At 41.1% G+C, this 16,003-nt stretch overlaps 1 protein-coding gene across 10 annotated transcripts in view; it reads right to left on the bottom strand.

Annotated features, from left to right (window-relative positions):
• Nucleotides 1–16,003, bottom strand: part of LOC122568008 (solute carrier family 12 member 4) — a 99,446-nt gene that overhangs the window by 13,719 nt on the left and 69,724 nt on the right. The gene's annotated exons all lie outside the window — the stretch shown is intronic.

Here is a 16,003-nt window from a genome sequence, read left to right as displayed (position 1 = left end):
CACAGTCGCTTCAGGGGCTAGACTTTCTGCTTCCTCGGAACATGCCTTCATCGATTACTTATTCTCTCCACCCTCTTTATTTCGAGAAAATACCAAGTCAGGAAATACGAACGTTTACCCAGACCAACAACATATTTTTCTATCGGTCAGTCTGTAATGGAATTTTGCCAAATAAACACGTATTTCTTCTTTAAGTCGTCTGTGCACCTATTTTGACTTTCTCCGAGCCGTTTTTATATTTCAAAAATGCTCAACTGTATTAAACTCGTCTGTATACAGTTCGTGCTAGTGGAGTGATAGTTGGCGCGAACGATCTCTCGTACTGCAACAAACGTATTATGGAGGAAACAATAGCGATAGAGTAAAGTTAATAGTTAAATCGTCTCGAAGCTTGTTTGCCTGTTGATCTGAATATCTGTGCAATAGAAAGTGGAGAAAGTTTTAATAGAAATAGCAGGGTGAGAGCAAGAACGCTTCAGTTAAAAAGTTTTAATAGGCGTCGAGAGGGAAGCAAACTGACAGATTCCCACTTAGTCTGTATCTGGAGATTGACTTTTTCACTGCTATATGTTTTTTTCCCCCGTTATTTTTTCTGTTTGTTCCTCTCGAACGCGCCGCCGCAATCACAAATTGAATTTCGATCGAAATCCGAGCTTTTCCTTTCTACCGCGCAACGATTAATAGCAAACGAATAGAAAACAAACTTCCATTTGTTTCTGGCTTGACGTGTAAGCCGGAAAATCTACGAAACCCGTAACTTGGATCCAATTTTAGCTTTTCACATCGAACAAAGTAAAACTATAAAAATCATTAAAATATTTCAGCGATACTCGATGCCACGTTGAATTATTGTCAAGTTTGTCTCTTTGTTGTTTCCTGAAATAAATAAGTACGACAATTACACTTGTATCATCATATAAAAATAAGAAACATAAACGGAGAAGAAATACAAGTTTCCTAAAGCTCCACGATCATAAGCTGCATTAAACATTCGTATCTGTGCGGCGTAACAGCCATTTCCAGAAAATCCCAAGTAACAGAGAGTCGCTTTATCGTTACACGAAACTGTAAAACGTTTCTCGTGTTACCGTGTCGCAGACAGAAAATCGTACGATAACGGAAAACGAATACACGAACACGTAAGATACCCGGGAAATATCGTTTAGTCGTCGTGGATCCACGTTATGGTTGAAACGTACGTGCGGAATATAAGTCTGCCAGTGGTACATGCTAGTGGTACGAGTAAACCTATCGATCGCTATGTCGTAAACTTTCAATTTAAAACCATCTCTGTGTGTTTCATAAATTAATCTCCACCTAAGAATGAAAGAAAGAAGAGAACGAAAGAAGTTTGTCTTATTCCAAGAGACACATACGTATATATTTATAAATTTGTATGGAAAAATTGTCTCATCGTGTACGGATTGATACGTCGATCGATCGGATGCGGCAAGGGAGGCAAGCAGAGTCTGCGGAGGCGTCACGACGTTCTTCCACGTCGAATCGACGTCCTCCACTTCCGCAGAAACGTATTTCTACCCGCAATAACGAATTACTCTCACGTTTCAATCTGGTCTCTGGTCGTGAATTCCGCGAACGTTCGTTTCGTTCATCCAACGTTCCAACGAACGTCTCGCTCTCGATTTATTTAACTTAGTCTTGGCTGTATCGTTTCACGAAGAACTAAAACATGGGGAACCGTGATTTCGATCTTCTCGCACGATCTCTCCGTCTCCATAGACTGTAGTCTTACGTAAAATATTTGCGTTGGCTGGCGATAGTTTTAAGATGGAAATGGTATATAGTGAGCAAGTTTTATACTTCTGGAAAATTGTATTCCTAAGATAAAACCTTTAGCTAGGAGGTTGCACACGGAAATTTACGATTTAGAGAATTTTCTACGGTTTTACGTAGAACCATAGAGTTGAGTTCATCAAGAGAAATCTCGGACAGAGGATTAGGTACATGGAAATTGTTAGTTGTCCAGGAAAATCTAGGCCATTTACTTGTTCCCAATTACATTTCTCTTACAGAACTGCAAAATTTCTTTGATCGTTACTTCGAAACCGGAACGGAAAACAACGGTGGCTATTCTGTCGAAACTGTGTCGCTTGGAAAAGAAGTCGCGGAACTAGGATCCTCTCTCTTAAAGAATTTTTATTCGGTGACGTGTGATCGACCGGAACGATATCGATTTACGACGCAAAGTGAACTCGAAACTTTCTTTGCGCGAACAGAAGCTACCGAAGGGAAACAGACCGTACATCCCTATTTCCGACGCGTATTTTCTCCTCCTTCTCGTTGCCTGGGGGAAATGTTATGAGAAAACAGGATAAGTTGCGCTCGCGAACGGCCATCGAAGCGTCGAGCATCCAAACGAAGCTACGAAAAAGAATTGCTCCCCCGTTTTTCCACGAGACGATCGTCGTTGGATACTTACGTTCGTATTTTTCGACAAAACGTAAGTCGTGGAGAGAGGAAAATTTCAACGAGGACCCTTCGATCGATATGATAATGGGATTGGCGAGGAAATCTCGAGGTCGACGAGCATAGAGCAATTAGGGAAGGCTCGATATTCGAAACAAGCTTCCCGAAGTAACAGACAGGTTGCGTCCGAACAATCTAAAAACTAGGCCAGTCGATATTAACTTGCTGATTTGTCTCTCTGTTCCTTTGTGAAACCGCGTTCTGCCTCCGTCTATATCTAGAAATCGGTAATTGCATCGAGATGGCCGATGAAATTCGTTTAATTGAAAGTTTAAATGAATTGTCAAGCGAAGAATTACTCGATCCTGCCAATAGTTCATCGATATTTCGCTGATTTAGTAGCTTCTTTCATATCGAAGCGATGGTTGCTCTGTTGCTTTATTATTTTATACGAAAAAGCGACGATTCTCCGCAGAGATATTTTTGGCCGAATAACAAGGGGATAAAAGAAATCGAAGGAATTGGCGGCAGATTGGAAGGGAACGTCGGTGGGAAAGGCCAATGCTGATTCGGCTACTTTAATCCGCGCGCTTCTTTGTGTGGGAAGAGCAGTTTCGCCGGCCAAAACAGGACACAGGGACACGTGATGAAGTACATCGAAGAATGCGGTTACGGTCGACTTTCTAGAAAAGCTCTTCGTACGTCGCTTCAAGCACAAGTCGATTTGCTTTTCCAATTCTTCGCTTTGTCGTTTGGCTTTCGTGTTTCTTCATTGGATGTTCTTCCTCCCTTAGATTCCGTTCCCTGATTCTTTTCAACATCTCCAACGACATGTCGACGTTCCAATTTTGTAACTCGTGTTTTCGAATTCTCCGATCTCTTTTCTGAGAATCGCCATTCATTTCTTTTCTTACTTTTCGTTCTTTAGTTTCCCGATTGATCGATACGACAGATATATATAAATATAAATATAAAGATTCGAAATTAATCGAGTTGGTGGTCAACATAGAAGCATCGGTTGATTCAGCTGCACACTGGAGGAACAATCTCGCGGATGCTGGCGATTGCGTCTTGCGGTTACTCGAAATTCAGTCATTCCTCGTCCGGTGCACCTTAACTTAGCACGGAACACTGCAACCCTAACTTGCAAAGCACTTGAAATCGAACACAGCACGTATTGTTCGCAAAACTTTTGCTGTGCGATTGTTCTTCGTACAGCTACGTACGTAAGTTTGTCAATCGCAATCGTTCTTAATAAAAGTAAAACTGTTTCGCTAAAAGATAACGAAGCATCCAAGAGAGCGCGTATCGATTGCGACAATACAAATGGCATTTTTCGGAATTTTGAGTGGCCGTCCGTTTATGGCACGGACATATCCCCATTGCCTTCCCAAGGCCCATTCCCTTCTTTAGGAAATTCCGAATTACATGTCCTCCCCGAGCTGTAATCCTAATGACTTCGAGGTCAGCTAAAAAATCCCCGGAAAAGGACCAGTCGGAAGGACACGATGGACAGACGAAACCTAACGGCTGATAGGGAGAATCAGCAACGTAGGACGACAGTTCATCATCAGACATCGTACCGTGCGGGTGAAATACTTCACTCCCAACAAGATCCTACCATCGCCGTGTTTATACAACGTTTATACAACAAGTGTAAATACAGTGCTAGATTACTCTAACATTCGATCTATTAAACCTCCTCCACCTTGAGCGTTAAGTCATTCGATGTACGCGATATCGACCGATCGGTTTGACCTGACCGGTTGCCGTTTAGTCGCAACAGGCACGAACAACTAAAAGGAAAAATTTTCTATCAAAATCGTGCGTAACGAAGGAAACGGTGTAAACAAATTAACATCGTATCGTAATAACATCCAAAGACACTTTCGATTCTCGTCGAGGAGGAATCGCGGCAGCCGTTTAATCGAGGCTCGCGTTTAGTCGAGTTTCCGGCCGACAAACTACATCGAGTTCCATGCATCCCTAATTATTTTAATCGTGTTTGCTCCTTCCATTATGCGTTCCTTGTTGGTGGTGGTGGTGGTGGTGGTGGTGGCGACTGGAAACACCGTTAAAAGCAACGCGCACGGCCGATAGCAGTTTCGCAAAGCGTGGGAGGCCAGGGTAATTGCGATGCATGCCAATATCGACAGCGAGAACAGGTAAATACGAGAATACCCTAACGAAACCAAGGGACAGAGTGAATTAATTAGAACGTAGATTCGATGGGAATAGAGTATCGGTTGCGCAATTGTTGCGGTCTATGTTTAATATCAATCCTGGTCAATTTACGTCGAACGGTCGGACGATTATTTAACACGTCAGTAAAATATACAAGTTCTCGTTGGTTCGGCGCCGTTTCACTGGAAATTCCGTCGCTTCAATCATCGTAAACGCTAATTACATTCACGCGATAAATATGCGCTGATATATATATCGTAGCCGTTGGATTTTATTATCGGGCTATTTGGATTGGCTATTTAATTTGGAATTGGACGAGAACACGTGAAATTACCCGATGATCGGTGTTAACGTTTCTTCCATTGGGATATCTGATGAAATTAACGGCATCGAATCTGATTTATCGATAGATTCGAAATTTATGAAATTTCTGCCGTATAAATTGAGACGTCGAAACCGTTTCTTCGAAGATTCATTGACGTTTCTCGTAGCGGCTTACGTAACCGCGTAACAACGTTGGTGTACACGTAAACGCTCGGATACGTGCGGATGAGTTACCCTAAGTGGCTGAACTCGTGCAGGTGGGTATCAAACGCGATTAATTCACCGACACGTCTTACCTCCCGAACTCTTAATCGATTTTGCTCGAGACGACGAAAATTTCCCGATATCTACACCTGTTCAAACGTGTTTCTTACATCGTTGAAATTAAGCAAGAAAGTTTGAAAAGACAAAGATGGTTCTTCTTATGATACAGGCATTTAATAAACAAAATTATCAAGTACATATAATCATATACTGTACGTTTGTGCTAATGGTATATTTTTATGTTTGATCGCGTTTGAGATAAATATCTGCGCTCTATATCTAGTTACTTTGGGACAGAGAGTTACAAAGTCTCAGAAGTATGCAGTAACCTTCTCTGGCGTGGATATCACGCGTGTACTGCGAGCAGCGAGAACAAAGTATTTGACTATTCAAACGCGGATTTTCGGCTGGAATAGTTTCAAACATCCTCGATATGGACCACTGGCAACTTGCGCCGGTAAATTTCCACATGATTATCAATTTCTAGTTCTGGAACAACTACCATCTATTCTACGTCCAAGATTACGCTCGTCTAATAATCGTAAAGTTACGGAAGATTCGAATTTCATTGGGTAACCGCAGTAGAATATTCGTCGTAGAATAAAAGCGGTGTAGCCGAGGAGAAATGACGGAGATTCAACTAAACCGGAACATGGGGTCAGGGGACGGAAACGATTCTTCGAAAGATTCGAGCCAGATACGAGATCGCGCAATTGGAACGCGAACGATAAGGATGAAAAGTGCAGCAAGGGTTGGAATTCGAGAATTTCAGCTGGCGAGAACATTTGCCAACGTTTGTCAGCCAGGTCGCTCGCTCACAATTCTCTTAGCGAATTCGCCACGAGAATTAAGCACCGCGTCCTTTTCGGCCAACTTGAAGAATTATTGGCTGAATCGTGAGCGATTAAACTCGCATTTTACATTCATTCGCCGAATATTTTGGCTTAGATCCGGCGATGATGGAAGACCTAACTTTTCGCGATGTGACATTTATGGAAATAAATTTTGAATATTCGATGGCAGGCAATTGGTCAGATTTATATGAGCCGCGCCATTTAATTGGTATCCTGTGGTTCTGCGAACGTGCGTGGAATTCGCGCGCTCGGCCGCGTAATTACTTACTTACGTATGCCCGGTTAAATCGAATCGGCTCGAACCGGATACTCCGTGACCCGAATGAGGTCTGAAAGCTGGGACTAACGAACGATCGTTTCGCCTCTCTTCTCAGTGCATTCTTACGTTATCTTCTTAATTGGCACAGTGATGTACGATTCGATGAATTTTTACGCGATTTTGATTCGCTCGTAACAAGATAGAATAAAAAATCCAGCATCCATAAATCTGTCAAATGGGTCTCACCATCTTTTTCTTTAAATTTTCTATGTTCGTGCTAATTATTCTTTCTATATCTATGCAAATTTCTTGTGACAATTCGAGCTCAGATATTCTACAAAGCTGGAAAACGCTTTGAAAGCTAGTCGAAGAGGGAAATGTAGGAAAAATCAGCAGGCAATAGTGGAGAATGGTTGATGATCGCGGGCTTGATAACCAAGCTGTGTGCGTACGAGCATAAAAGCAAATGGTAACAATGTCGGGCGTGTCCCGGTTGGTCTGTGTCCCAATTTCTCTGCTCGCTGAATCACGATAAATCGCGCGGCGGCGCGGCGGCGTGGGACCGAGGCGGCACGGCGTCGCGACGATAGTATTCGGCATTCGATTTTATTACGACGGCAGTCAGGTGCTGGTTATTGGCACTGGGCTGATTTATGCGATCCTGCGTGATCGTGATCGACGGTGTTGCTGAGAGCAATGGTGGGCAGAATGGTGGTTTGATCTCGTGGAAACTTTGACGTTCATGTTTCGACAAAACTCGTCCAATGTTTGAAATTTCTAACTTTTGTGAAAGCTTTGTGTCATTGTGTGATTCTTACTTTCTTGTTTAGGAAAAAGTGACTACTAATTGAATGAAGAATTTTTTTATCTAAAGGGTAATTTAAAAATTGTTCGCAACTTAGTATTTTGTTAAACAGTTTACACATGGGCAAAGAAATGTGAAGTTGCTCCGAATGGATTGTCGAAGATATGGAACGTCGCAACAACAGGAGCGTTAAAAATCTGAAATCAAAAGTGAGAAATATGATTCCGATGACGGTCCCTAATTCGTTTAGGAGGAAGCAACGGCGACTTAGAAAATTCCACTTGCTAAATACGTCGAATCAGACGTATCAAAAAAATATTCCAAATTTTATCTGTTCTAGTTGTTTCAGATTCTATGCTCTAAAGTAACGTTATTATATTTTTCGAGGAAATAACGTTTACCGTGTCGGGATCCCGTTGAGTTAAACGTAAAGCGTGGCCGTGAGCTGTCTGGATGTGTGCAGAAGTGTGGTAAGCTCGAGATAGCAAGAAACGTCGTCACGTCGTGAGCATCCTTACAATGGAAACTACTTAACCCTCCGCTTGCCCTTGTCCTAATCTCGTTTAAACGCGCACGAGGCCCAGCACACGTTTTCGTCGTGGATCGACCGGCTACTCGACCGAGAGGAGATTCAGTTGAATCAACAAAGCGTTGGCTTACATCGACTACTCGTCGAAACGGCTAAGCTATGCCAATCTATCTTCTTCCGTCTTGCACGGTTTCGTGACAAATGAGAACACAGCTATATCATACCACAGTTCCTTCTGTATTATATTGTAATAAATAATAACAATTAACATTGGAGTAGAATGTCCAAGTATCTTCGATGTAAATTTACTTTCTTATTTACGTATAGTAATTTTTATATTATCGTATTAGCGTTTTGAAAAAATCGAATTCGCCGACTAACCGATGGAAACGAGAAAAAAGATGCGAATATTCGACAGAGTGAAAAATCTTCCAGTCTACCGAAACTGTGCTCGTCCTTGTCCAAGAATTCTGCAAAGTTCGCGATATCCTTTTTACTGGGATCGATCAGCCACTCGAGCGCTAGGCAAATTCGATTGGATCAACAAAGTGCTGGTTGGCCACAACACCCAAACGAGCTCGTTTCATCGCAGCTTCAAGGCTTGGTTAATAAATGTTTCATAAAAACAAACTGCCAAAGTGAACCTGCTTCGTTGCGATTAATCGGGGCAGAAATTCGCGATTTAAACGTTAAAAGGCAACTGAAGCAGCGTGGCCCCTGGCCCGAACAGACTGAGCACGTTTGCCTGACGGGTAAACGAATTAATTTGTCAACGCGAATTCACCAGGGCGCGGACGAGCAGCTCAAGTAAGAGCACGCTTGTCTCGCGTCGTTCCTAATTTCGTTAGCTTCGATGAAACGACGACAAATGGCCAACCGTTGCTTCTGCCGCTGATCAAATTAATTTCTGATCTCTCTGGCGAACTTCCTCGAGAACCTGTTCAACGGAGAAAATTTCATTACGCGTGGGCTGGCAGCGTGACTTGTTCGTGAACCTCGTTTGTGTCGAGATTCGGAATCAGTTAACAAATTTCCAGATTTCCTTAGATTTCTCATGTTTCTCGAAGGAAATACAATTGGTAACGTTTTGAAAACTATTCGATGGATGTTACGAACTTGACTCGTTGTTTAGGGCCAAGTCGGAAATGTTTTATGTGCGAGATAGAAATATCGTGTACCGTAGTTTGCTGGCAACAGCAGGGAATCGGATGGAAAAGGTCGGTTTGCTTGCCTATACCTTTTGTTTGTTCTTACGGTGAGTTCACACGAAGCCTGCGAGATGTTGTTACGACGAACTGTTTCGCTGGAAGGAAAGCTCGGATAAACCAACTACGATTACTAGTTCCGCGAGGCTCTAAGTGACTTTGCCTATTCGCTCGAACGATTAATATTATCGTTGTTTGCATTGTGGAGCTTCTCGATTCGATGCGATTTCGCTCGAATGAAAAGTCAAAAATATATTTCCATATATATTCATTTCGAGAGGAATGATAAATTCGAGAAGAAGCAGGAAACTAAAGTCTTCGAGGAATAACTTCACCTTGTTAAAGGGAATTTTGTTGAAGGAAAGAGAAAGAGGATTATTTTTCCTTATCTTCTTGCCGAACTCTCGGAAAATAGAGATTTTCAGATCCGAGAAATCTTCCTTGCAAGCTACTCGATACACAGCTACGGCGAGTTTAAATGTTCTTTGTTCCTGAAACTTTGTCATTCGTCTTTTTATCCTTCCTTAACTCGTTCGGGTTTCCTTCTGGCCGCAACAAACCGACCATAGATTAAGGCTAATACTGTTCATCTTGCCTGCCATCTCGGCCAGGCTATAAATCATACAAAATAACAGATATGAATTCTATGAGAAAGAAGCAGCCTGCATTTTTCCTTCTACAGGCCACTTACTTAATCCACTCTTTTAAATAACATCTGCAGATTGCTTTGCTTCCAGTTGTGTCTGCGTTTTAATCATCTCTCCTTTTAGCTCGCCTCTGTAGCTGCTAAATATTTATCCGCTGAGAATTTGTTTCCAAGTTGAATTTGAATTTCGATGCTTATACTTTAAACGTAAGGTCACGACATCTCGCTTCCTTCTTCCAGCGAATATCGTTGGCTATTCTCTAACGAATTCATATCTCGCGTTATGTAGCGTGGAATAGTTTTAGATCGTTAAAAGCAACGAAGAAGATCAATGTGTGGCACATAAATGAATTGGGCGACGCGAGAGAGCGCGCGCTCCATATTCGCGTCGCATAAATTCACCGTGAAATAAACTCTTCCGGCTGGAATGTTTTTCCATCCGCAATTTCGACGATTTACCGAGGTCCATAGGATCGCGCGCGTAAATTTCACGAGCGGTGGACGTCTCGCGAATCTGCTCGGTTCCCGACGACTCTGCTCGTAAATTTCGCCATGGACGTCGCGATATTCGCGCGGAGAGCACAGCCCTTCGGGGGGTCCAACACCGACGATGCTCCACTTTCGAATTGTAGGCCAACCAAGTGGTAGATCTTCAACAGCGTGGAACATTCGAGCGTCCCCGAAATTTGCATATTCCACTATGAATATTCGACACCCTTTCTCGGCGTGTTTCCGCGCCAGCGGACACGACGTTTCTTCCGAAAGTAGCCGATTCTTTTTTTTATTACGCTTGCTATATCGCGTTTTTTTATAGCGCCTTTTATTTGGAGATGCGCGATGGAAGATATTTGGAAGATTCTATTATTTCTCGAGTGACATTTTTTTCATATTATTTTCAACGCATTTTCCCTGCCATTTCTATGTTATATTTCCTGTAGACTTGGGATTCCCTTCTATTGTTTCATTTTCTGGCACAGTTTCCAGTCCATTTGCGATACACAGATTTTTCACGACGTTTCTTCTTCTTTCTTCTTGACTTTCATGAATTTTTCTCTTCTTGTTAAAGACATACCGCAATCCTTTCTAGTAAATTGTATTTTGTCCTGAATTATGTAGCATTCCCATGTGTATAGCCGAGCTAGTAACCAACCATCCCCTTTCTTTCCTTCTTCTTCTTGTCTTCTTCGTTCAGGGAGTAACAGTCGAGACTTTCTCTCATTTCAGAATGGAGAGTAATTCTAATTTTATACGCGATATACTTTTTCTGTGACAGAATCTTTTTACATTTTTTATTTCATATTTTTAGTTGCGTGGAACGTCCATAAATCGATGGACCCGAAAAATGCGTTGAAAAATATTGCGAAAGATTGGACTGACTCTGTGGGACTCGAACCATGACCTAGTTGATGGAAAGCAATAGTTCTAACTATTCTACCTTTGTGACAAGCCTTTTTATTTCATCGAACTATCGACAGATAGGTAGAAAGGATCGTCTTCCAAATTAAATTGCCGATAGGAAATGTAGTTTAAGAAATTCTAAAATTCATCGAATCCATAATTCATCATCCAAATGTCGACCATAATTGGTGAAATCAAGTTGTGTGATTATTCGCGCATCGACGACCGCCGAAAAAACAACCTTTGACAATTTCGATTTCAGACGTCGTATTTTTACACGTCAACGCGACAGACCGTATCTCCGAGGAAATTCACGCTCTGTTCGTTCCTAATTGTCGATTATTTAAATTTCATCCAGTTTCCAGACAGCTCTCTGCTCTCTGCTCTCTCTTTCTCTCTCTGTCGCAGCATCCGATAATGTTCCTTCTTCTTATATCGCGAAACACCAACACATTTCCGGTTAGCTTTCGTTTGCTCTACTCCCGAACGAATTACCTCGCGGTATATATATATATATATATATATGTCTCTCTTTCTCGTGTTATTCCGTTTCGTGGCATTCAATTCGCATCGGTTTTCCCTCAGCAAGGACGAATATTTCATTGAACGTCCAGCTTCGTCACGGGTATTGTTAAACGATTTCTATTCGCCCCCGAGAATACAGCTTTTTAACGTTTTGTTTGTTCGAGGATATGGTACGATTTTTGAAAGAGAGGCATAGCGTGTTGCGAAAATAGGTGAACCTTTTTTTACTTTTAGCAATTTTTCGAATAAAAGATTGTACGTGAGAAACGTGTCGAATGCGATACAGGGTTCTCGCAAATTTTTTATACAGTCGAGAGTAGTAACGCTTGAATAAAACATTAGTTACGTTTTTTCTTATTAATTATACTCTTTTTTGATTATTTAAAGATGTGAATAGACGCTTGCAAGCGTGAATTTTGTTACCAATGAAACGTTGTTAAAAGATATCGGCGTTTAAATAGTATACAAGTTCCTATAAATATAAATCTATTGTCTAATCATAGGGAAGTAGAATGTCTGACCACATACGAGGCCCTTTCACTTAAACCTTCTTTTCTCGTTTCCTTTCGAGCTCCTTTGTCTTCTCCTCGTATAGTAATTCTTTAGTCGCAATTACATGGCTATTATTTCTAATTAATTTACTCGAGAAGATTGTCTAACGCAGATCTCGGACCGAAACAACGATTGTAACGCCAATCGAGTCTATTCGTTAGCAAATTTCGTTTCTCCTAATTCGAAAGAGCCATCACGTACGCGCCGCACTATAATTTTTTCGCTTGAAATACACAATTGATCGAGCGTCAACCTCGTTAAATTAATGGACGCTCGTGCAAAACGGAAGCCGCAAATATCTGCGGCCATTTGTGGTTGTCGCCGCGATACGATTTCGCTCGCGTCATCGAATCGCTTGATCGGTTTCCGGCGCAGCACGTCGTTACCTTTTGTACCGTTTGGAATTTTCGAAGACCAGTCGATCACGCCTTTACGTCTGAAATATCAGAATATTTTCGAGCGTGAACCAATTTTTGAAAGAACGAAGTACTACCATAACAAAATATAAAAAAAAATATTTGCTAACTTTATGTCATTCTCACTTACTCTCTTTCTTTCTCTCTCTGTTAAAGTTTGGCAAGTAGGGGAGAGAGATGAATAGAGAAATCATTGAATATTTTCAAAAATTCTTTTCATTGCAGGTTTTCGGGGAATAATTACGTTCTTATGCAAGCAACGATGAAACGTTAAGTACAATGCAATTCGTTCGTCAAGAAACTGAGACAAACTGTAGGTGTAATTCATGCCGGTAACATAATTCGAGGATCTCACTGGCATCTTAAACGTGATCATTGCGTTGCCATTCACGTAGACGCTGGGGTATATGCGACTGCATTAGCGCAAACAACCGGATACTTTCTTGCGCGTATTTATACTGCATGGCCGCATCCTGGTTTCCGTACACGTAATATGTTAATGCGAGTTTAGGCGACGCAGCGGGCTAGCGGAACAACTGACCCGAAATTTCAGGACTCGATCGTGAGAATACCAAAGGCGTTGCCTGCATCTTTAGAATATTCCTTGAATATTCCATTTTTTAAGATCTACCAGATTTCCTGATATCTTTTAGAATAATGTCGAGTCTAAGTTAAACATTAAAATATAATAAGACTCAAGAGTTTAAGACTTTTTACGAGAGCAATGTTAAATCCTAGGACATTAAAAATACGGCTTTATATCGAAAGTTGTTTAAAATGTTCGTCGAAGAGGAAGCGATGCCATCTGTAAAACTAGCGTGGATCAGGAGTGGCGCTAATTCCGTTCCAAAGTGTTAAGTGAATAGAAGGTGAACAGAGAGAAAGAAGCAACGAGATTGGCCAATTTTCAAGGATTTTGAGACCGGTAGAATTAGGACAGCGGCTCGAGATAGAAGGAAGGGATCATTTAGCATCATCAAGTTCGGTTCGCAAGTTCACTTTCTGAGTTGCTCTCGAACTTCCACTACCTGCACCGCGATGCGAAACTTTTGCGGTTGTTACGTTACTCTCAGCGTTAAGATGGAACTTTATTCCGTGCGAAAGGAGAATTTTCCTGAGTGTTGAAATGTTCTTCGAAGAAAATTAAATTAAGAAATATCGTGCTTTTCGGGAAAGGTGCTGCTATTGGATCAATTTTGTAAAACAAAGTACTCCTCTCGTCATATTTTATATTTATACACCGATATAGAAATTTCCATATATTTGAAAGAAAAAGGATCTTTTACATTCCAAAATAATACTTTCCACCCTCCACGCCATCAGAGGTATATCTTTTCCACCAAGAGATATATTCTCTTGCGCCTGATCGGGTACCACGGTACCGTTAAATTTCGCATTTCCATCACAATGCCATTTCATACTACTTAACCGAAAAATGTCTCTCTTTACCTTTGTGTCACATTTTTATATGACAAAATGGTAGCGCGCCTGTCTCTCACGTCCGAGACGACTTATTCTCCACGTTGCGCGAAGATACAGTAAAATGGAACCTTTTCGAAGAAGAAGAAGAAGAAGAAGAAAAAGGATATCATCCAATTTTCAGTGTAATCTAGAGAACGCCCTGCTATGATCCGGGGAGACGAGTTTTCAGATAACAAGTGAAGGCTGAAATTGTACCCAGAGTGCCATCGCATCTCGAAGAGTTTCAATGTTGGAATTCATTGGAACGAGCAGAGAGATCCTGCGGGTCTCGGAAGACTTTTGCGATATTAAGGGAAAAGAGTCGGTCATAGCTTCTTCAACCGAAATCGTTGTCCCAGTTCCGTGGAACAGCCACTAGCGTACAAAAGCCAATTTCTTACCACTTTCAAACTTTCCTCGCGAAATTTCTTTGTGTACTTCAAACTCGACGCGTTACACTAGCTGTACACGATCGCAATGGAAAACTGAAATTTTCCTTATAACGTCGCTTCCATATTGTCGAGCTCGTGTCTTCGAAGAAACTTGCTTGTCGCGCATATACGAGGACTAAAGATACGGGAACGTTCTTGAAAACGAAATTCTTCTCCCAGATTCGCTGTAATCTCGAAAATTTTCTCTAGACACGTAGTTTCGTCCGTTTTCACGAAGCCACACGATATCCCAAGCATGTTCGCTGAATGCGTTATTATGTACGAGGTTTTATTAAATTATTTATAGAAGGAACTTTCGAATTTTTCACAACGATGAAGAACGATTCTTTCAAATGTTTTCCAATTATACGGATAGTGAAATTTTTATCTCGTGATCGGTCCAGGTGCTTTCAAGATTCATGTTCGTCGCGAGTAAAACATTTATGGTAAGTACTACGGTATTCCGTGTCATGGTGGAATATGTTCTTTCATATTGCAGTGATGCTTTTGGTATTTATGAATGGACTTTCCGGATGGAGCGGAGCGATGCACACACACTTTGACGCTTCCGAAGAATGGTATACTTAGAAATGGCGATAAATATTTGATGCGGTAAATGGAACACTCTTGGTTCTAGTATAGTGCTACTTTTATCACCGTAGGTACGTTTTCTTTTCAGGCCTAGAGCCTTGGTATTGATACAGCAGAAAGATATTTTAATTGTTCGAGTGATAGCCTCCTTTGCACCGCAGGTTTGATATTTTTAATAATTTAAAATTAACAAGCAAATAGTTCCTATAAGAAACTCTTTTCTTTTTAATTTGCCCCATACTCGTTTTCTTCCAATTTTGCAAATAAAATATTTTCGTCGTAGCGCAATAACGTCATCTTCCCTTCACAAGCAAATTTACTTCTCACAGTTTGCTATTGCTATTTTTACGAATACGCCTCTTATACTATTTTAGTGTTTCGACTCCCAAAAGACATTTTGCTTATTTTATTACGAAACGTTCAGTGTTTTTTATTTCACTACGTCCAATATTATTTAAGAGATACGTCCACACATTTCAAACAACTTTAAGAAAAGATCTGTTAAGCCCTTTTTCAAACTTTAAAAAACATACATCGAACAAATCGAATATTGCTGAGATAAGCGATCATAAATTTTCAGAAGGTCTCAAGAAGCTGATAGAATCGTAAATCGCGATATCGGTCAACGAGTTCCAACCTAACGTTGTCGTCAGCGTCAAAGTCATCCTTTTCTTTGGTTTTTTTCCGGACTCTGGACAGAAGATTGCCCAGAGGATCGAACTGAAAAGTTTGAACGTGTCCCACAGAGAAGGAAAGAAAGATCTGAATCTCGGAATTTTAGTGGAACCTCGAATAGAAATTGAAACGTCCACTCGGCGGACCTTTACCCTTTGATTGTCGTTCTTCGGCTACGTTTCACGTTTCACGTTTTACTGGTCAAAGAACGCGGACGGTTCGCGAATATTTCGCTATCATGTAGCTTTTACGAGTCGCAAGAGACTAGAAATTGAAGAAGAACGAACGAGAATTTTTCATTGGTTAGCGGAAATCGTTCTTTTAAAGAGATAGTTCAGGTTTGAAACGTGAAACATTTGAAACGAGTATTTATTACAGTCATCGATATATCAAGAAATCGATAAATAATGTCGATAAAAGTAATACTCTTCAAGTATTCGAAGCATATTGGAATACT

The sequence above is a fragment of the Bombus pyrosoma genome, linkage group LG5 (assembly GCF_014825855.1).
Source record: "Bombus pyrosoma isolate SC7728 linkage group LG5, ASM1482585v1, whole genome shotgun sequence".
NCBI lineage: Eukaryota > Metazoa > Arthropoda > Insecta > Hymenoptera > Apidae > Bombus > Bombus pyrosoma.
Note: the sequence above shows the minus strand (reverse complement) of the source record. Positions and strands in the feature narration are given on the sequence as shown.